This window comes from Corapipo altera, unplaced genomic scaffold, assembly GCF_003945725.1.
Source record: "Corapipo altera isolate COAL_440 unplaced genomic scaffold, ASM394572v1 58, whole genome shotgun sequence".
NCBI lineage: Eukaryota > Metazoa > Chordata > Aves > Passeriformes > Pipridae > Corapipo > Corapipo altera.
The window spans coordinates 3331543-3332385 of NW_020884898.1; positions in this window are offsets into that span (position 1 = coordinate 3331543).

Consider the following 843-nt stretch of genomic DNA (forward strand, 5'->3'; position numbering starts at 1 on the left):
GTGCATAAGTCGCTCCAGCTGATCCACTTACTGACCATTTGGCATCGTAAAACCAAGATGCTGGCCCTCTGCACTGGGGGCGGGTTCTCTGGTACTACAGTAGCAGGAATGAATGAATTTTAGGGACTAGTGTATCTCTCTTATGAGGAAAGCCTGAGGCAGCTAGGCCTGTTTAGCCTGGAGAAATCTGGAAGAGGACCTCATCGGTGCGCATAAATGTCTGAAGGGAGGGTGCCAAGAGGCTGGAGCTGGGCTCTGCTCGGTGTTGCTGAGCAATGGGACAGGAGGACACTGGCAGAAACTGATGCGCCAGGAAGTTCCTCCTGAACATGAGGAAGAACTTCTTTACTGTGCAGTGACCGAACACTGGAAACAGATTGTCCGGAGAGCTTGTGGGGTCTCCCTCACTGGAGATACTCAGGAACTGTCTGGACGGAATCCTGTGAGATGTGCTCTGAGATGACTCTGCTTAAGCAGAGAGGTTACATGCCCACATGCCCCACTGTGGTCTCTCCCACCCTGCCCCATCCCGGGATTCTGTGGGTACGGGATCCACGCCTGTCCAGCCCCATCCCGGGATTCTCTGGGCACGGGATCCAAGCCTGTCCTGCCCCATCCCGGGACTTTCAGGGCACGGGACCCAAGCCCGCCCCGTCCTGCCCCATCCTGGGATTATGTGGGCACGGGATCCACACCTGTCTTGCCCCATCCCGGGATTCTCTGGGCACGGGACCCAAGCCCGCCCCGTCCTGCCCCATCCCAGGATCCTGTGGGCATGGGATGCATGCCTGTCCTTCCCCATCCCGGGATTCCGTGGCTACGGGATCCACGCCTGTCCTGCCC